We start from the raw sequence: 22,307 nt of genomic DNA, 5'->3' as shown, positions 1-22,307 counted from the left end.
AATAAATAATTCATTAAAACTTGACTATATCAAAAATGCACATCATGGCAGAGCCTGAATGGCTAACTGAAAAGCAGCATTTTTTTGGAGCTCCATAGATTAGCACTAAATTCAGGAAATTAAATTAACTATTACCAACAAAATTACTACAAATATTTAGTTAATAGTCTAAAGCAACTAAATACAAATTTTGGTGGATTTCTAAAAGAAATTTCCTGTCAAATTACTTAGAAGTCTATACACAACATCTGAAGAGACGAGCAACCTAAAGAATTCTCATGCTGATTTGACACTAAAAAAGGAACTACAACTGGTGACTACTACATTATAAGAATTATCAACAAAAATGGATGATTTTAAGATTAATCTACAGAACCTAGAAGAGAACTCACAGAAGCAAACATAAGTCTTCAAAGAAATACTTCAGCAACACCAGTCAAAGTTAACAAACATTGAAACTTCTTTGACTGTCATTGATCAAAGGTTCAAAGAGGAGGAAACACAAATAGAGTTTTTCTTGAAGCAAAATACTTGGTTATCTAACAAACTAGATGATCTTGAAAATAGAGAAAGAAGGTCAAACATCAGGATTTTTGGTTTACCTGAGAAAACAGAAGGAGGGGAAACTACATCTTTCCTAAACTCTTGGATACCAGAGGTTCTAAATCTTAAATAAGGTTTTTCCTTTGGAATAGAAAGGGCCCATCATGCTCTGGGGAATAGAACTTCAGCAACAACTTCATCAACATCCATCATACCACCAAGATCAATTATAGTAAAATTCTTATCTTTTATGGACAAAAAACTGGTGTTAAAAACAGCTTGGAGGAAAAGTCCTATAAAATATAACCAGAACACAATAAGATTTGACAATGACTACTCCACTAAAGTGCTGGAACAGAGAAAAAAGGTATGGCCTCTAATAAAAACTCTAAAACAGAATAATATTAAAGCTCAAATAGCCTTTCTTGCAAAAATTAAAATAATGCACCTAAGTGAGATGAGAACCTTCAACACTCTGGAAGAAGCCGTGCATTTCATTCAAAACAATAACATCATAACCATTTCTGAAGATATGGAATGGGCATCCCCATCCCTGAAGAGAACCACTGACAAAAATGGCTGGACTGATGTCAAAATAAAGAAACATAAAACTAAATCCAAAGTACCAACTTCTAAGAAATCTCTCAAAGTGTCAACTGCAACCTAACTATTAAAAGCATCTAAGTGGTCTCACTATGTATTAATACCTTAAATCTCATGCATTTATTCACAATATATATATATATATATATATATATATATATATATATATATACAAGAAAAGGTTGTTGTTGTTGTATCTTTCGGCTTTTTCTGGTTAGGGGTCGCCACAGCGGAACTCCAGTCCGCTAATGATTGGCAGTAGATTTTTACGTACCAGTTGCCAGCCCTGATGCACAACCTTCAACGAAGGTACGCCCATTCACGCATGGCTCCACACAGAAGACACTTTAGCTGAGAATCGAACAGGACAACGTCTTACTGTGAGGCGACAATGCTACCGCAGCACCACCACTGCAGATATATACAAGAAAAGGTATGTTTCCTATAACTATTTATACATGTCTTATCATCCTATTAAGTTCCTCTTCTTCCCTTTGTTTTAATAAATAAATGTTAAATATTTCTACTACTTAATATAGCTATTTATTTAATCTAGTAATATCAAAGTTAAATTATTATGTTTTATAACTGTTTTTCAGCCTACTAGTGTCATGTCTATTATTTAATTAATTAATTTTCCTTTTATTAAAATGCTTATTGTTATTTTTAGTCTGAGCAGTGGCGGCTGGTGACTTCAAATCACAGGGGGGCTGCAGGAGACAGCTGAATGGGTGGGGGTCAAGGGGAGGGGGTGTGGTCAACCAGAAAGGGGAGGAGCTATGCACAAAACCACAAAAAACTAACTTTAATTAAATACGCTGCCCTGGGTGGCAAACCATCATTATGAAAGTCCAATCAAGACAAAAATAAGTGTAGAAGAATAAAAATATTTCAATGCATTGGCTGCATGACAGCTTACTTAATATCTAGATGGAAACAAAAGGTTGTGAGGCATGAAAAAATAAATTACTTTTTAAATACATTACTGGAATGCTAGTCAAAATCAAGTATAAGAAAAACCAGAAGCACTTAACTCAAACCACTTCTCCTTGCACTGCAGTCCTAATTATAATATATTCAGCTTTATTAAAGTACCAAGTAACATGCTGAAAGTAGAAATCTATGTGATGCCCCCACTTGTAAAAATGTTTCTTATCCAAAAATGACCTGCTGCCTGACAACTTGTTTCATGGGGAAAACATGATAAAAGTAAAAAATGAAAAGCAAACAAGAAACAAGCTCAAGATACATTGCTTAAAGGATTACTGTATAGGTTATGGACCACACATGATTGGCATTCTGTTTAGTTTACGGGTAAAGTCTGTAGAGATGACTGGAAGTCTCCAACAAGTGTAATGAGCTTTTTAAAATAATGGAATCCTGTCCTTTAATACCCAAGGCTTATACATTATCTAGTCAAGTATTCTCTGCATGGCAACAACAGAAAGGCTTTCAATGTTGGCAATTCTTTAACAGTATGCTTATTAAAGCTTACTTGCATCTTACGATCTCAGACAAGCTTACCTTATGGTCATTAAAGCATTGCTACTTAAAAACACAGAGCAACAGGCACTTTGAGTAATAAGCATAAATCTGAGTAATAAGCATAAATCAACAGTACAAAAATATGACAGAAACCAGACCATTCTGCAAAATCAACGACAGATGAAAAGCCACTGTAGTACTTATGCAGTGTGTCCTCCCCATCCAAGGTAGATACAACTACTCCTTGCCTTGCTTGGACACATCCAGAGTCACTACATGGGGGAGTGGGGTGCAACAAGCATGTCACAATTTGAAATCTCTCTGGCTGACTGTGATGGCCCTGACACATTTGTCATACCTCTCAACCTCAAGAGCAAGAAATCTGGACAAAGCCATACACAGAAGTGGGACAAAGGCCCAACAATAAGGACAATTTTTAAATATTGCTCTAATAAACTTAGAAAGATAATAGAATAGGTCTTGCATTAGTATGAATTTTCTGAAGGGTATAAAATCTGAAACTCAAATGTCTGTCATTTTCTAACTTCAGTCTTTAGTGATTTGTCACTAATTTGCCAAGAAACACAATTTTATGAAAAATGGACCAAAAATGTGATGCAAAAATATAAAATAGACACACAATACAGCTGCTACCTGTCAAAGAAGGGACACTTTAATATTAGTACTGCTACCTTGAGCAGCTGACAAAATATAAAAGAATCTACATGCATTTCAAGTAATCTATAACTTTGATTATTACAGTTATTTCTTAATTGTAAACCCTCCATGTTTTCTTCCAAAATTGCTATTTTGCGGAGGGATTATAAGGGGGAAGAGCAACATTTTGAGCCAAAAAGTGGGGACAGTTGAGAGGTTGGCTATGCCTAATTCTATAAAGCAATTTATTTGCATGTACCTCTCAACCTGTTAATGCAGTAAATATGAACAAGGCCAAATATATTGGGGGCACATATAAACAGTACTAAAAATTGCTCTTGTATAAATTGAGACAGTTGATAGAACAGCTCTTACTTTAACATGCATTTTTCTGAAGGTTATGAAGTCTGAAACTTATTATTGAGTGACTTCTGGCAAATCATTTAGGAATTAAAACTACAAATTTTATGAACAACAAACCAAAAATAAGAAGCAAAAATCTATTCATTCTTTGAAAATCTGGACAGTTGGGAGGTATAGTTCAGCTGGGCCTGTCTGAGTTTGCTGCCCTTCCCCCCGACAAAATAATGGTTGAATGGAGCCTCTGCAGCCATTCCAATGAACCATTATACTTGGCTATTTCACTCCATTTACCATAAACACTAATGTGCATACTGCTTTACTTCTATGATGAGTTGGACTTCATTTGAAAGTTTTATTTTGTATTTTACAGCACAAACACTAAGTCATCTGTTAAACAAAGCAATGCAGTCTCACAATGAAAACTTAGCATTAAAACTTCTCTGCCCTTGAAACTCACATTCATTGAAACAGCATTGAACCCCACATTCAAAGAAAATACATTTTGCCAGTGGCAGATAAAGATTAATTTTGGGCTGTTTTCGAATCATAGGCCCTTGCATATGAAACATACATGTGCTCTTTGATACACCTTCCTCGTTGTACTAAAATTATATTCCTTGTACAATACAGTACACTTGTTAGAGGGTATTTTAAATTTGTTTTGAACATTTTTTCCAGTAAGCAATGAAACAAACCATATGCACCCATAACGGCAAAACTGCCCAGTTGAGAACATTTATCATAAAAAAGCCTACTCAGACTTCCACAGTCCACCATTATTAGTAAATATACACAATTCTACAGTCCACCATTATTAGTAAATATGCACAATTCCACAGTCCACCATTATTAGTAAATATGCACAATTCTATAGCCCACCATTATCAGTAAATATGCACAATTCTACAGTCCACCTTTATCAGTAAATATGCACAATTCTACAGTCCATTATCAGTAAATATGCACAATCTCTGAAGTCAGTCATCTAAATAATTCCACATTAAAGAAATCTGTAACTAATGAAGCGGTTGCTGCTAGCAATCACCTTTATATTTCATGGTTTCATCGAAAAATAAAGTGTCTGTTGCCCCTCAGGAATAAATTGCCTATATTACATTAAAAAAATGATAAGCTAGTAATAATATTGCAAGAGGAAATGGATGGCAAACTGATAATGAACTCATAGTTAGTATCTTCACCAAGGAGAACATTCTTAGTATGGCAGCATCCACCCCTTGTGGGAGTAGAACCCACAGCCTTCTGCATCAAAAGCAAGTACACAACCTGTTGTGTTATAGTATTAACTTGGCAAAGCACTAAACTTCTATTCCCCTGCAGCTCTCAGCTCCTTGTAAAATCTACTCAATACTCAACTGCATCTCAACTTCGCAGCTCAAGAAAACTGGAAAAAGCCAAAATGTATTGGGGGGGGGGGTCAAAAGCCCAAAAACAGGGACACATTAAACATTGCTTGTATAATCTTGGAAAGTTGCTAGAATCCAAAATGAAAACTTCAAGGATACACCATGAGAAGTGAGGATAAAATTCTAACTTTATTCCAAACGACACATGAACAAAAAAAGAGATAAGCGCTTTCGCGTGCACTGTGCACGCTTCATCAGATCTATTGAAACAATAATGAAACGCTTCTTATATAGTAAATAAGAACCAATGAAAAGCAAACCACAATTCAATTAATTATTTAAATTAAATTAAATTAAACTGGAGCTTAACCCATTAACTTGTCAATAACCCAATCATGCTGCTAGCTTCATAAAACCAATGCATAGCATAATGCTCATAATACAACTTCATTTATTATTTCAGCTTGAAAAAACCTGTCCACTAAGTATTTGATTACTCCATTTGTTGCACGACAGCACACACAAAAAACAAATCCAAAACTGTAATTCTCAGACATCATCAGCTGTCAACACATTGAGATCTTAGCAAAAAGAAGTGTGACTTTTAGGATTTGAAATCACTGTAAATCTGTCTAATGCATGCTTCTCTGAGGCAGTTTGTGTCGTTTTAATCTCATGGTGCGCTTGTCTAAAACAACCTTAGCTTCTTCAGTTGGAAGCCTACACTGCTCCAAATAGCGCCAATATATAGAAAATAGCGCCAATATATAAAAAATGTATCAAAATAAATATGCCATGGCAGTGTAAAAAAGAAGAGTATAATTACTGACAGCATGTTGCATGCAGCGTCTTCTTCAGTTTTTAACCGTCAAATGACAAAAAACATGAGACTATATCTGAATTAGTATGATTACACCTCTTAACATTAGGGCGTAGCATAAACACTATAAATAATGCCAAATTGTATAAAAATATATGAATCTGATATGTAAATCTAATATATAGACTATATGATGTATATATAAAATATAATATAATACATGTCATCTTAACAACAACTAATAATAATCCATGTGATGGTATCACTAATAAAAATGTATAAAATATATAAAAAATATATGAGATCTAACAAATAAAAATATATATATATATAGATATAAAAATGTAAAAAACATGTATATGTATATGTATAAACCATATATGTATATGTATAAAGAAGGACATTATGTATACATATGTATAAATACACGAGTTTCATACACCTAATTCTTCAGTTCTCGTGTATACTGAAACCGTTGTTCTCACTCATCAATAGTGCACTATAATAATCAAATATGTTGCATTAAAATGTCTCAAATTTCACTACAGAAATTCATAGTGTGATACAATAATTGATTATCAACAGTAACAATGATGTTCAAAGCACAGACACACGATCAAAGCGTAATTAACGAATTTCCCGTTTAATTCAAGTAAAACAAAGCATAACAGCCTAACACCAAGGCCCATAATATCTCAATTCAATTCCAAGAATATCTAAAATATAAAAGTATGTAAATATGGGGGTATACATATCAAAAATAATATCAAAAACAAGATGAACAATCATAAACCAATGTGTGTCCAAAAAACAGGTGATACATTGCCTATCATAAAATAAAATAAAACATATAAATCGAACACAAGAATCACGACTCAAGGAAGTAAGAAATAACTTTCTTATTTCAGATGCTATACGGAAAAATGAAACTGCCTTATAGATAGTGTATAAGAGAATGCTGTTCTATATTCATTTCCGGTTTATTTCATATGGCCTTCTACATAGACTCTCAGTGTTCATTACTTCCATAATGAAACATATAGAAGTATAAAATACCATAAATCAATCTAACTATAATATAAACATTTAAAGAATATATATATAAAAATATGATCTATGCCCTTAATATTTAGTACTAAAGATGACCATAATATAAATAAATTTCATTGATCAACTTGATACATTATTATTGATATTGCTATGATGTTGTAAGCTACTCTAAAATCTCATACAAAGTTAAGAGTTGAAACTAAACAAATTTCTTATAGTTAACACATAACGAAGACAACCTGAGAACACTATCTCTGTTCCAAAATAGGTTTTAAAGAAATGTAATTATTGATCCCAGGTTCCGTATGTGCCCCAGTTCTCAGGATCCAATCTAATTCTAGTCTAGCTAGATGATTAATATTATCCCCCATTCTGACGTTCATTTTCAATACTTGCAAGACTCTGAATCTGAATTCATGTGTAGAATTTACATTGATATGTCGGGCTAAGGCATTCAATTCATTGTTCTTGCGAATATCGTAAGTGTGGTTATAAATACGTTCTTTTAATCTTCTTTTAGTCAAGCCAATATAAAAGGCTGGGCATGATGTACAATTAGCCATATAGATCAAGTTTGCACTGTTACAATCATTATACCCTCTTGGTTTGAACTCAAAGAAACCTTCAGGGTGTCTGTAGCATTGTGTAGTTGTAATGAACTTACACATGCTGCATTTACTGCATGGAAAAGTACCTAGTAATGGGTCATTAACATCACCCATATTGTAATTTAGGTGTTTCAAAAATATATCTTTCAGATTGTCACATGTCCTGAAAATAAAGGTAGGTTTATGACCCACTAGAGTTCTAACTTCTTCTATCATGGTTAACATATTCCAATGCTTGGTTATAATTTTTCTGATCTCAGCATTATCGTTAGAATACTTCAAACAACTCGTGTATTTATACATATGTATACATAATGTCCTTCTTTATACATATACATATATGGTTTATACATATACATATACATGTTTTTTACATTTTTATATCTATATATATATATTTTTATTTGTTAGATCTCATATATTTTTTATATATTTTATACATTTTTATTAGTGATACCGTCACATGGATTATTATTAGTTGTTGTTAAGATGACATGTATTATATTATATTTTATATATACATCATATAGTCTATATATTAGATTTACATATCAGATTCATATATTTTTATACAATTTGGCATTATTTATAGTGTTTATGCTATGCCCTAATGTTAAGAGGTGTAATCATACTAATTCAGATATAGTCTCATGTTTTTCGTCATTTGACGGTTAAAAACTGAAGAAGACGCTGCATGCAACATACTGTCAGTAATTATACTCTTCTTTTTTACACTGCCATGGCATATTTATTTTGATACATTTTTTATATATTGGCGCTATTTTCTATATATTGGCGCTATTTGGAGCAGTGTAGGCTTCCAACTGAAGAAGCTAAGGTTGTTTTAGACAAGCGCACCATGAGATTAAAACGACACAAACTGCCTCAGAGAAGCATGCATTAGACAGATTTACAGTGATTTCAAATCCTAAAAGTCACACTTCTTTTTGCTAAGATCTCAATGTGTTGACAGCTGATGATGTCTGAGAATTACAGTTTTGATTTGTTTTTGTGTGCTGTCGTGCAACAAATGGAGTAATCAAATACTTAGTGGACAGGTTTTTTCAAGCTGAAATAATAAATGAAGTTGTATTATGAGCATTATGCTATGCATTGGTTTTATGAAGCTAGCAGCATGATTGGGTTATTGACAAGTTAATGGGTTAAGCTTCAATTTAATTTAATTTAATTTAAATAATTAATTGAATTGTGGTTTGCTTTTCATTGGTTCTTATTTACTATATAAGAAGCGTTTCATTATTGTTTCAATAGATCTGATGAAGCGTGCACAGTGCACGCGAAAGCGCTTATCTCTTTTTTTGTTCATGTGTCGTTTGGAATAAAGTTAGAATTTTATCCTCACTTCTCGTGGTGTATCCTTGAAGTTTTCATTTTGGATTGTTGTGCTTCATTGCTCTTGCTGAAGGATACTTTGGAAACATAGCGGTATTGCTTTTCTATATAAAGTTGCTAGAATAAAATGTTGTGTTGCCACCATATATTTTACTGCCAAGGTCCCTGAGCAAAAAACAGTCAGAGTAACATACCACTACGCCACATCAGCTGCTTTGTAAAAGAGAGGAAGACTGAAACTTAAATGGCTATCATTTAGTGAATTCAGTTCTCACCATAGCTGTCAACCTCTTAGTACAAAACACCTGGACAAACCCAGTAATGAGGGAATACAGCCCTCAAACATATTCAGTGAATTCAGTTCTTGCCATAGCTGTCAACCTTAGCACAAAAACCTGGACGAAGCCAATAATGGGGGAATACAGTCCCAAAAATAGGGACAAATTTAAAATATTCATCTTATAAACTTAGAAAATTGCTAAAAAAAGGTTGTGCTACTATGTATTCTGAAGAACATGAAGTTGGAAATTCAAATGCCGGTCAATTTTACTGCGGACAGAACAAAAACAATTTTCAGCAGAGACGAGGGATTAATACTGCAGACACGTCTTTGTAAAATGGCAGGGCACCAGAGCAAATCCACACAAATACAGGGAGGAGATGCAGACAGAAGCCACCCCAACCAAGAATCAAACCAGAAAACCTATAGCTGTGAGGCAACAATACTACCACTGCACCATCAATTATGCAAGGAATTAAACATTCAGAAACCTGAAGTCTGAAATTCAAATGCCTGTCAATTTTACTGCGGACAGAACAAAAACAATTTTCAGCAGAGACGCAAGGATTAAAACTGCAGACACATCTTTGTAAAATGGCAGGGCACCAGAGCAAATCCACACAAACACAGGCAGGAGATGCAGACTCCACACAGAAGCCACCCCAACCAAGAATCAAACCAGAAAACCTATAGCTGTGAGGCAACAATACTACCACTGCACCATCAATTATGCGAGGAATTAAACATTCAGAAACCTGAAGTCTGAAATTCAAATGCCTGTCAATTTTACTGCGGACAGAACAAAACAATTTTCAGCAGAGACGAGGGATTAAAACTGCAGACACGTCTTTGTAAAATGGCAGGGCACCAGAGCAAATCCACACAAACACAGGGAGGAGATGCAGACTCCACACAGAAGCCACCCCAACCAAGAATCAAACCAGAAAACCTATAGCTGTGAGGCAACAATACTACCACTGCACCATCAATTATGCAAGGAATTAAACATTTAGAAACCTGAAGTCTGAAATTCAAATGCCTGTCAATTTTACTGCGGACAGAACAAAACCAATTTTCAGCAGGGATTAAAACTGCAGACACGTCTTTGTAAAATGGCAGGGCACCAGAGCAAATCCACACAAACACATGGAGGAGATGCAGACTCCACACAGAAGCCACCCCAACCAAGAATCAAACCAGAAAACCTATAGCTGTGAGGCAACAATACTACCACTGCACCATCAAATATGCAAGGAATTAAACATTCAGAAACCCTTAAGTCTGAAATTCAAATGCCTGTCAATTTTATTTAACATTTTTTAATCAGGACAGTCTGACTTGGAACAAATAAACAATTTTCAGCAGAGGCCCAGGAAGAAATAATGCAGACATGTCTTTGTAACATGGGAGGACACAAAAGCAAACCCACATAACACACAGGGAGAAGATACAGACCCCACAAAGAAGGGAAACCCAGCCAAGAATCAAACCCAAGAACCTGCAGCTGTGAGGCAACAATGCTACTACTACACCATCAAATATCAAGCATTGCAACATTTACAAACCACAGATATTATGAGGAACAGATCAGATCGAATATGAGGCAAAAATCTGCAATTTTTTTACAAATGGTGGTGGGTAGGGAACTCAAGTCTTTAACACCTGCATACAGGGAACAGGGTTCAAGCCTGAGGTATTCCCTACCACACCACCATAAGCACCTGGGGCATTTACACACACACACACACACAAACTCCCGTAAAGCATAAGCACCATACACAAACTCCAGTAAAGCATAAGCACCATACACAAACTCCAGTAAAGCATAAGCACCATACACACACAATCCAGTATAAACATTGTAAAATAAAGGTAAAAAGCACCATACACTTACCTGAATATATCCAGCTAATGTACATCCTTCCCGCGCAATACTCCAAAGACCCGCGAGATCCCAAGCAAAGCCCGACGAGATCCCAATGCTCCTTCCTGACGACGAGACTGTCCTGACTGCTGCTCTTGCAGTCCGGACGCGACCCATAATCCTAGCGAGTCTGTGCACTTTGAAAGTGCACAGACGTCTCCTTGTGTCCCCCTATGGGGACTGCCAGACTGCCTTGAGCATGCGCATAGACTGACAGTAGTCGGGACTACTGCGCATGCGCGAAGTCTGCGAAATTTCAAAAAATATTTTTTTTTTTATTTTTCTTTCTATTTTTTATTTTGAAGGGGCTGCAGTCCGGCAGCCCGATGCCATGAGCCGCCCCTGAGTCTGAGTCTCATACAGTAGCACTTATAGCCTTTTTAGACTATATTAATGAAATGTTCCTCATAGCTACGAAACATTCCCATTTTTAAATGGAGAAATGCTATTGAGATCTGTCAGTTAAAATTAAAGTAACAAGAAGGTATTTCCTCATTGCTGATGTGAATGAGGATGTTAAGAAAGAGACTCGTTTCGAGTTGCAGTTATTACATGCAGTAAATTGTCTATAATATAAATCTGGAGTTTACCTTGCTTATCATTTAGTAATGGTAGAGTAAATATATATATATATATATATATATATATATATATATATATATATATATATATATATATATATATATATATATATGCTTTATCTGATTGGCTTTGATTGTTCAGCTTTGATTGTTCCAAACTGGTGTGTGGTTGTCAGTCTAGGAGCATATAAAACAGTTATTTTTTTTCTCTATTTTTGTTTTTACACTTTAAATATGCTACCTAAATTTCATTCCGTGTTAAAATGTTAGATTGATTAGTAACTAACATACTGCAATCGGGAACAGTATAGAATTATTTGAATTAAGCGAAAATGAATGTCCTGCCTTTGGACGATGCATTAGAGTAATGTATGGAAAAGGTGATCTAACGAACTGCAAATACACACAGACTACACATTAATTTATATTCATTACAGTATTAAAACATCAACTTCCTTCCCTGGCATAAATGACAATTACTGTATACCTATTTATTTTGACCTTTGTTATACTGCCCACAGCCTATTGCATAATATATACATTGCAGTCATTGATAATTAGCTGGGGTCTTCGCAATGGCCTTAAACAATGTGTATGCTTCTGGAGAGAATTGCCGTAATCATTGCTGTTGGTATTATGGTGAAAAACATTTTTTTTCACTTCTTGCCTTAGACGCACTGATGAAGAAAGGTTGTACACCAGGGTTATGCCCTATTTGAAATCTTGTCTGGTCTGTCATTGTGTGCTTGCTGCAAGGACTGGGACTATTGTTGCAGTTAGAGGAAAAAATTGTTACTGAAAGTAGGATTTGGGTTTCTTAGAAGGCTGCATTACTGAAATAGTTGTTACTTGGAATGGCTTGACGATTGTTCCTATTTTGGGAAGTTGGCTGACAGTGGAGTGATTTTCTGGGCAGGGTTTGTTGAAGTATCTGGCGATCTCTACTTGTCGGGGATAACTGGTGGGATTTCTCTGTGGAATAGAGGCCAGGAACTATTGTAATTCTGGTGATGTACTGCTTTGCCTTCTGAATTGATAATGAATGGTGCGTTTTTTGTTGGTTGTAGTTGCAGATTATGTGGAACTGATATACAGTTGTGTCGGGTCAGATTGGAGAAGCACTGTCGGTCGACTGAATTGGTGTTGTATGAGGTCAGATAGTATGCAGAGAGTGGGGTTAAAGGTACAATGGACAAGTGAGCTGACCCTGGTGTCTTTGGTTCAGGGGTGGTGTGCTCCTTGCAAGGGAGAGTGTCAGTGTTTTGAGCCGGTTTTTTTTTTTCTTTTTTTTTTTTTTCTTTCTCTCTCTTCCATTTTCACAGCAGCTGTTTGAGCGGGAAATAAGTGCTTGTGAAGTTTTATAAAAGTCTATTTAGACTGCAGTTTGCATGAGATAGGGAAAAAATTTTCTCCTATCTTTACAATTGCAGAGTAGTTTAATGTTATCGTAACAACGAGTAGATAAGGTTTTGATTGGTTGTTGGTATACTCGTACCCTACAGAAGCTAGATTTCCCTTATCTAGTTATACCCTGTACAAGAGAATATAAAATTAAATCTGATTGTTGTTTGAACCATATTTTAACAAAACCATTATTAAAGTAAACCAAGCAACTAAAATGATATAAGTACCTGATCAACACATTCATAGAAACTACTATGCTTTACACAACTTAGATAATTTAAACATATGCATTTTTTTGACTGCCTTTCTAAAGCATTACTATAACTATTAGCTGAAATGTAATAAGATTAAGCGTATATTTAGATTAAAAGGTAATTATACGGTCTCCTTTAAATCTGATGAACAGTTCTTGAAAGCATATGTTTATATATTATAAGATGTGATATTCTTTTTTAATTTTTGTTATTGCTTGCAAGCCTTGTGATTAAGGATTAAAGTGTCTGTGTGTTTTAACAAGTGAATTCATATCCAATATGGAAAGTTAGGTTGATACAATGAGCTGAATAAGTTAATAATTACTATAATTCAACTGCATTTGTTTTCTATGTTTAGATGGTAATGATATAGTAGTTAATTCATATTAAACAATGCCTTCTACAACCAAATGTTTTTAAATCACAATAATAGTTGTTTATTAGACTTCTTGATTATTTACAGTATATATGGAGCTCAAAGGAATGGGAAAAGGAAGTTAGAGTGATAGCTCACCAGATGTTTCAATCTGTTGGACTAGGAGTGTATTTCATTCCATGGTGGCTAGGGATTAATGAGCTAATTACTTTAACTTTAGTATTTATTTTAGTTTTTAATTTGTTTTTAAATTGTTCATTATTTTTACCGAGCCTGACATATACTTCTTGAGTACCTTAGTGATAACATGCTTCACTGAGATAATTGATTATGTACTAATCAATAATACTTTATTTTTTAAGGAGGGGATGATTTCAGGTAAAGTCAATGACACCTTTAAATATTTCCTCAAAATAATTTGATATGTACCTTTCTATATTATCGTTAAACATTAATGGTCTAAATAGTCCAAATAAAAGATCTAACTTACTAAGATATCTAAACTTAAATAGATCACAAATATTTTTTTTACATGAAACACATTTCAAGAGCAATGATAATTTCACATGGAACCCAAGTGAGCTCAAGACCTTAGCATGTTCCAATTTTAAAACAAAGAAGAGGGGGGTAATAATTCTATGAAGAAACAATTTATTAAATCCTGAAATAATATATAAATATATAGACAATGAGGGCCTTATAGCTATACTCATTCTGAAGTTTAGTAACAGGTTGTGGACACTAGTAAACCTATATTGGTTTCCGGGAATTGGGATGGGGACAGTCAAAAAGCATTTAGATCAAATTACAAGCATATTTAAAGGTAATTTAATAATAGGGGGGACTTTAATTGTATTACAGTTATGTCTGAAGCTACTAATAAAAAATCTCCACGTCTAACAGCTACTGCAAAATTACTAAAAAAATGGACTGAATCCTTAAAATTAAAAGATACCTTTAATGTTATAGATAGTTGTTGTTGTGTCTTTTCGGCTTTTCCTGGTTAGGAGTCGCCACAGCAGAACTCCGGTCCGCTAATGATTGCTAGTTGAGTTTTACATGCCGAGTTACCAGCCCTGACACACAACCTTCAACGAAGGTATGCCCATTCATGCATGTCTCCATGCAGAAGATGCTCTAGCTGAGAATCAAACCAGACAGCGTCTTACTGCGAGGCGACAATGCTACTGCAGCACCACCATAGATAGTAATTCTTTGATATTCTCCCATCAAGATTATAGATATGGTACCCAAACCAGAATTGATAAGATATATATTTCCTAGGATCTTCAAATAAAAATTACTTCCTTTACAATAATTCCTTATCCCCTCTCAGATCATAATTCCCTAGTTCTAAAAGTGCAAATAAATGTTAAATCACTTGCTTTTCTTACTAGAATTCCTTCATATAGTACAAAAATTAAAGAATTTAAGCAATGGTTAGTGAATGAACTCAATTTCTTTGTAGATGTAAACTACAGCTCGGAAGCGAACATAGTAATGGTATGGGATTCATTAAAAGCTTATAGCTATGGAAAAACTATTGCTTGGTAAAAAAATAAAATCAAGGAATGGGAATCAGAACTTCAAGAACTACAAAGGAATCTCACATTATTTAAATCTAAAAAATCTCATAATTTATTAGAGAATAAGAAGACAATAGAAGACTTAAATAAAAGATATATTAAAATCCTAAATCACAAAACTAATTTAGCCATGAAGAGGTTAAAAATAAATTCTTATGTCACTTCTCCAAAACATTTACATAACTTATCTGTTAAAGTTAAAATGAAATCTAAAGCTAATACTATTGTTAATATACTACATGAAGAAAAAGGTAAGAAAGTTTCAGAGATAAGAGATAGTCTAGATGCTTTCAAGTGTCATTTCAAAAATTATTTTAAAAATAACAATAATTTGCCAGACATCCCCTTTTAGAAAATGTGTTTTCAAATATTAAACCAATCCCTGAAAGTTTACAAAATGAATTACAAAAATCCATTACACACAAAGAAGTCATAGATACAATAAAAGAAAGTAAAACTAGTAAATCTCCCAGAATGGATGGCTTAATCACAGAAATTTACAAACTATTCCCCAAAAATATAACCTCATTACTACATAAAACATTTATTGAAATTCAAACTCATGCATTAATTCCTCCTTCATGGTGATACTCCTTAATTATACCCATTTTAAAAGAAAACAAGGATGATAGTCAATGCAGCTCATATAGGCCAATTTCATTATTAAATAATGATTATAAAATATTTATGTCTATATTGGTTAAAAAAAATAAATAAATCATATGAATGAAATTATCAACTATGACCAAACTGGGTTTATTCAAAATAGACATCCACATGATGACATTAAAAGAATATTGACATTAATTGATTATTTAAACAAAGAAAATATAGAAACCTTAATAATTGGACTAGATATTGAGAAAGCTTTCGATTCCTTGAACTGGGATTATTTAATTAAAATCTTAGAAGCTTATAAATTTCCCATCTCCTTCATTACATTTATTAAAAAGGTTTATGAAAACAATTTAACCTATGTTAAATTAGGACCCTTTACCTCAGAAGCTATACAAGTTATGAGAGGTACTAAACAAGGATGCCCTATATCACCCATTTTATTTGCATTAGCTATAGAACTATTGGCAATATTAATATGAAACAATCCAAAGATAAAAGGAATAAATATATTTGGTCAATATAACTCCAAGATCATGCTCTTTGCTGATGACATACTTCTTACACTATTAAATTCAAAAGAAACATTAGTTGAATTAGATAATCTGATAAAGAAATTTCATAAGATCTCAGGACTCCGATTTAATAAACAAAAGTCTAAATACTTATTATTAAATAAAAAAAGGATTTTCAAATAGATAAGAATCATATCATAGGAGAACATGTCTCAACAATAAAATACTTAGGGATAGACTTGTGTGAAAATATTCAAGATATATTGAATATTAATTATACAAGGATCATAGCTACAATAGACTCTCTAGTGGGTAAATATAATAAGTTATTTATAGTTTTTGAAGATATATTACAGTTAATTCAAATGATTCTTCTCCCTAAAATTTTGTATGTTGTACAAGCCACTTTGTTAATTCCTGAAAAAACTCACCTTAAGAAAATAACTTCAATATTGCTAAGATTTTTGTGGTTTCCTAAAAGAAACAAAATTGCATATACCCATCATATCAGACAATGGGACCAGGGAGGAATACATTTCCCAGATATCGAATCTTATATAAGAGCAACTTTACTTAAAACTGTGGTTGAATGGATCAATCCAAATTATATGTCTAACTGGAAATTGTTACATACAACTATAATAATAAATGAAAATAATTTACTTAAAAATTCTACTTTTCTAGACAAGGACAATATATTATGGTACCTACTGGCCTTAAATTATCAATACAATATAACTAAACTAACTAGGACAAATTTAATAAATCATTTATTTGACTCTTTTAGGAAATTTATAAACATGAATATGGATTTAAAGCTTTGGTTTGCAACATTAATTCCCTTCAGCATTACTAAAAACTTTCCAGATAGAATTCATAGAGATATATTCCTCTCTTGGGAACAGAAAAACCTAATCTGTTGTTTACACTGTCTAAAAAATCAGCAAGTATGGGATTTACAATATATGATGTCAACTTACAAAGTGAATTCTCATGAATGGTTAATGCTTCAGAATATATTGACGTACTCCAAGGATCTATGTAGGATAATAAATAATTCTTCTTTTTCAAATACACCAAATTTTATATCCAGACTGTTTGAAATTTTATATAATAATAAAATTGGAAAATGGTACTTCATATTTATATAATCTAATAAAAAATTACAAAACACAACCTAAACCAGCATATTGGTAATATATTACTAAAGGATATATGATTCAGTTAACCTCAGAAAATAAATCTAATTTACTTCTCTCAGTAAAATTAACTTCTTGTTCTCATTATTGGAGAATATTTACCTGGAAATTCCTTCATAGATCCTTTTTAACCCCTGATAAAGTTTAAAAAATCAATCCTTCTAATGATGGATTATGCTGGAGATGTCAACAGTATAATAAAGCTGATTGGCCTCACATTTTCTACGATTGTATAAAAATTAAACCCTTTTGGGAAAGTATTAACCATTTCTTGCAGGCAATTTATACAGATAATTTTGTCATGACCAAGGCTTTGTTATTACTGAATATAACTGATAATGCTTATTCTTCAAATAAGACTGACCTTCATTTACTTTGGACTATACTAGCTATAGCTAGGAAATGCATAACAAAGAGATGGAATTCTACCACAGCTCCTAGCAAAGAAGATTTCATATGTCTATTGAAAAGGACAGCCATAATGGAAAGAAAAACCAAATAATTAAGACTGTTTGCTAGACCATTAACTAAAAACCTTTGGAAAAAAGTTCTAACTTTGATTGATACTTTACAAATGGATCTAACCTTCTCATGAAGCAAGTACTATTTAACTTTAATTAAACTATATCTGTGTAATTTGTTATCACGCAAGTTTTAAAATGTCAGGCTAAATGTAAAGTTGTATATAGTTAATAATTATCTAACTTGATTGTAAACCGTGATATGTTTTCATTTATTGTTTGCGGCAAATTTGAAATAAAAATCATCTGAGTAAAAAAAAATGCACATCATTGATTCCTGTTTCATCAAAATACCTCTCCAAATCCAACAGGACACTACAGCCAAAGCACCATGTCAACTTCTCAACACAATTTAACACAAATATAGATGTTACAACACCCCCCCTGCACCACACCCCCTGTAAATATTATATACCAACTCTGAGATCGCACTATAGTGCAGTAAGGGTAAAATTCCTGATCCCCACTGTACCACGATCTCCATTCAAAATGTTAAAAAGCAATAATATTTGTCTTTAAGACTGTTTTGCATATGAAAAACCTGTGAGCATGTGAGCAATGCAGGAACTGCTCTTAAAACTGCAGTGTGATCAATGTTAACTAGTTTCATGTCCCTGACTGCTATAGTAAATACAGTTACATCTTTTAAAACACTACCTCTTTAATTTCACAATGTTTTATGGAAAGTTCTTCAACAGAACGTTCAAAGAAAAGGGAATCGATGATGTGACTTTTCGATATCGTCAAGTTTTGATGACTTGGTCTCAATGAAATGGAATTTGACGTTGTGGTAATTCGATATAGTGAAGTACACCCATATATATATATATATATATATATATATATATATATATATATATATATATATATATATATACATATATATATATATATACAGAGAGAGAGAGAGAGAGATACATACATATATATATATATATATATATATATATATATATATATATATAGATATAGATATAGATATAGATATATAACTAGGAATACAAAACCAGCATGTATCCATGCAGCCAAACCAACACTACAAAAAAGCAAAAGGCTCACGTAGTACCTCAGGTGACATCAGGCGAAGAGAAAACGTAGCTCACTTCAGCTCGTATGATAGCATCACACTGCAAAAAAAAACTGTAGTAGCTGGAGTAGCACAAAACCCTTCAAGATAATATCTTCCAGTTTAAACATGCAGAAAATCCAAGCACAAACTGTATTATAGATCAGTGATGGAATAATACACAAGAAACTTCAAGTCTGATAAATAAAAATCTTGTATTGAAGAAAAATAAACACAGTTAAATGATTTTATCCCACTGTTCGGGGCTTAATCAAAACTGTGTTTGCAAGCATAATCAATGTATATAAAGACATTTGAATATAAAACAGCCAATAAAAAAATGACTTCCAATGAAGTATTACAGAATTCTTAAATTAGAACTGTCAGTAAATGCAAACTATTTTCTATGACTTGTGTTTTAAATTAATTGTTTTACTACCCTATCTGTGTTAAAAACACTTATTAAAAAACTGTTAAAATCACTCCAACAAAATACTGGCCTAAGCATAATGCATGTTTGTACATGAAGAAAACTATTAAAAACTGTTGAAAACTGTAAACAAATGATAAAATCACATGAAAGCAACCTGGTATTGGTAAGGAAAATACCTAGACAGTGCTACTGAGAAGATAATTTTGTGTAATGCATCAATAAAAAATATACTTGTATTTCAAAGCTTAGCTACCCTTATCTTAAGTATAGGAGTTATAGATGTGTGTTCATTGAGACCAAGTAATGTAACTGCATTCAGTCTCAAATAACGGAATAGCTCTGTGCTTTCAAGTTCTTCTTCCCAAGCTCCTCCTCTAGGTAAATGGGGTACTACCTCATGTATACCAAAGTAGAATCTATTAAAATAGGACATACTAGAGAATGTTTACAAAGGGAGTTATTCGTATTTTTCTTTTGAATGGCATAGTTATACTCATAAAGCCTCCTGCATAATTGTGTTTCTGCTTGCCTATGTTAAAAATTGGTACATCCATTACAGACCTCAAGGTAAACAATCCCCTTAGTTTCACAATTCCCACTCTCCAATGTGATATCTATGTGGGGTGCCCCTATCTGAACCTCATAGTTTTATTGTATATAGTTACATTGGTTACAAAAGCCACAGTGTTTGGTATCCCTATACATGTACTTCTGGGGATGTCTTTTTTTTAGGATGTTCTAAAATGTTTTTAATGTTTCTACCTGTTTTATAGACAAATATTGGTATCTCCCCCAGATGTGTCAGAAATTCTAGATTACCCTTAAAATGCATCAATTTTTCAGTCGAATGTTCCTGATTCTTTTGAATGTGGATCCAAAGGAATCACCATAGAACTGGTGAAGTTAGTGGGGGTATCATTCAAATCTCTAGGATGTATTTCATCTAGTGTGTCCTCTGTCCCTAAGAGGGGTATGAATTTTTTACCCCACCCTGTGAATGTTTATTCACCAAGACTTTCTAAGATAGTAAGAGGATAACCTCTATCTAGAAACGTGCATCAACCTGTCTACCTCTTCCTTTAAATGTTGAGGACAACAGCTAAGATAAAAAAAAAAACTGAAACAGACACCTGAAACCAACTTGTACTCATAATCATCACCAGGAAAAAGAAGCCCCTCAGCATAAACTCAACAGTTTTTAACACCATCCAGAGAATCCCTCAGACAACAATAGTCACAATGCAAGTGCTTGGTGAGGCGTGTTACACTGTTTACCTGTAAAAATTTCAATCAGTTCTGCCAAAGCCATGACGTAGTCAACATAAATAAAACATTAACCTAGATGTTCAGTCCTGCATAGAAATTATGATGACATCCTTACAGTGATTAAAGTAATAACTATGCCTTGCAGCTGAAAGATAACATCATAGTACAATTCTGCAAATTAAGAAAAAAGTCTTTTCTGAAAAATGCAAATTTTTTTTCTGAAATCTGCAAGCATAAAAATACATAATGGCATCACAAAGGCAAATAGCAAGGTTTGCCAAAATAAAACGTACAACTGTTCTTGATCTTAAACAAAATACCAAGAAGCTATCTATTTGCAGATATCTCTTTAACAGTATGATTATTAGAAAAAAAATGTATAGACTATTTCAGACAAAAAATGCAAACATTATCAGCTTAGAGAGATTTTTTTTTAATTTTAAGCCTCCACATCTCTAAACACTTTTTAAAATTGTTTCTTTTAGTTTTACTTGTGAACGTAGTTCTTCATTTACCTTCAACAAACTGTAGCAATACTATCAGCGTTTCTTGAAGCACTTATTAAGCGAGTCATTTTTACCATAGTGACAACAGCGAAGCAGCTTATTTGAGAGGTGAAACTGAGAAAAGTTACATGTGTAGGTGGTGTATAGAACAAACCACACAGTACTAATAAAACCAAGCATACACAACCAAATGCATCTTAGCTGCAGCTTTGTTAAGTGGTTACTATGACAGTTCAGTGAAGCAGATGAAAAGAACAATGCTATCTCCACAGAAAATGCAAAAGGGTTAATGTGTAGGTATAACATAGTTTAGTAGGTTCATAGATAACGTGCAATGAAATATAATTATGGAATGGAAAATAAAATGAAAAGAAAGGAATAGAAAAAGTAGTGACGCATCATGTGAGTATATAAAGGTTTAATGAAGAATAGCTATTATTAAATGATACAAATAATGGACAGACTACTGGCACAATGCTGCTAACCTCTGAGATATAGAGTCTATAGGTTCGGTTCTAGCTACTGGATACTATCTGTGAGGAAGTTTTCGGGTAGTCCATCCTTCCTTTTACATCTAAAAGACATGCTGCTTAGGATGATTACATTACTTAGAAAATGCAATAACAATGATATATTGTCTTTGGGGGTCTACTACACAGTTTTTCATTCCAGGTCTCCACAATAAACAAACTATTTTTCTCAGTGGGACATAGCAAGTTAATGAAATAAATAAATATATTTGAGGGTGTCTAGAAGGTAGTGGCAAGGTGAAGAGCTAAATACATTCATAAAGTGAATATGCAAATAGTAAGGGTATTATATTTAGGATTAATTGAAAGATGTCAGGTAGCTAGAATAGAATGCAGTAGTATGTTATAGGATTGCAGAGAAATGAAGAACAATTTAAATTTAAAGTGTGTGTCAGCAATGATGCA

General features: G+C 33.2%; 1 protein-coding gene across 1 annotated transcript in view; it reads right to left on the bottom strand.

Moving 5' to 3' along the window:
* CLEC3B (C-type lectin domain family 3 member B) overlaps positions 1-21,465 on the bottom strand; it is a 61,671-nt gene extending 40,206 nt beyond the window's left edge. The window contains exon 1 of the mRNA XM_044066103.1: positions 21,382-21,465. The gene's annotated coding sequence lies outside the window, so the exon portion shown is untranslated. The remainder of the gene's footprint in view (positions 1-21,381) is intronic.
* Between the last annotated feature and the right edge of the window lie 842 nt (positions 21,466-22,307).

This window comes from Protopterus annectens, chromosome 3.part0 (assembly GCF_019279795.1).
Source record: "Protopterus annectens isolate FY-2018-M chromosome 3.part0, PAN1.0, whole genome shotgun sequence".
Taxonomy (NCBI): domain Eukaryota; kingdom Metazoa; phylum Chordata; order Ceratodontiformes; family Protopteridae; genus Protopterus; species Protopterus annectens.
The sequence above is the reverse complement of the archived record's forward strand: the minus strand, read 5'-3'. Positions and strand labels throughout refer to the sequence as shown.